At 37.3% G+C, this 1,013-nt stretch overlaps 1 non-coding gene across 1 annotated transcript; it reads left to right on the top strand.

Moving 5' to 3' along the window:
• Positions 1 to 646: 646 nt before the first annotated feature.
• Positions 647 to 750, top strand: LOC111532464. Its single transcript, XR_002728555.1, has one exon. It is a non-coding gene; the product is annotated as a small nucleolar RNA U13 (small nucleolar RNA).
• The last annotated feature ends 263 nt before the right edge of the window (positions 751 to 1,013 follow it).

The following is a 1,013-nucleotide window of genomic DNA, read 5'->3' on the forward strand; positions in this document are numbered from 1 at the left end:
AAGGGTTAAAATGGTAAATTTCACATTATGTAAATTTTACCATAATAACAAAAGTGTAAAAAAACCAAGACCCAATGACAGACTGCCTACAAGAAACCCATTTTAATATATAGATATAAATAAGATAAAAGCCAAAAAAAGGGAAGTAGATATGCTATGCTAACTGTAATCAAAAGTAAATGAAATAGTTATATTAATATTAATACAAAACCATGTAGATTTCAGGCAAAGAATATTACTGGGGATCCAGCAGGTCACTACACAAGAGGTTACAGCATCCTAAATACTTATATGCCTTAATAACCAAGCTTAAAAATAAATAAAGTGGCTGAGCACAGTGGCTCATGCCTGTAATCCCAGCACTTTGGGAGGCCGAGGCTGGCGGATTACTTGAGGCTAGGAGCTCAAGATCAGCCTGGCCAACATTGTGAAACCCAATCTCTACAAAATATACAAAAAAACTAGCCAGGTGTGGTGGCTCACACCTGTAGTCCCAGCTACTCAGGAGGCTGAGGCAGGAGGATTGCTCGAACCTGGCAGGCAGAGGTTGCAGTGAACCGAGATCGCGCCACTGCACTCCAGCCTGGTTGACAGAGTGAGAACCCCATCTCAAGAAAAAATTTTAATTAAAAAAATTAACAAAGTGACCCTTTTGTAGTTCACAAGCATGATGATTGAGTTTTTAGGTGTATGTGTGAGATGTGCCTCCCTCAAATCTTGTTCAGACATTGGCACATTACCTCTCTGATGGGAAGAAAAATAAATTAAATTAAATAATAAATTAAGCAAAAACTAATAGAATTGCAAGGAGAAATAGCCGAGTCCACAATTATGGTCTGAGAACTTGCTGACCCTCTCTCAATAATTATAAAACAAGAAAACGTATAATTAGTATGAATACAGATGACTTGAAAACACTATCAACCAAATTGACTTAATAGACATTCATAGAACACTCCACCCAGCAATAGCAGAATATGCACTCTTTTGAAGTGTACATGAACATTTACCAA

This window comes from Piliocolobus tephrosceles, chromosome 15 (assembly GCF_002776525.5).
Source record: "Piliocolobus tephrosceles isolate RC106 chromosome 15, ASM277652v3, whole genome shotgun sequence".
Taxonomy (NCBI): Eukaryota; Metazoa; Chordata; class Mammalia; order Primates; family Cercopithecidae; genus Piliocolobus; species Piliocolobus tephrosceles.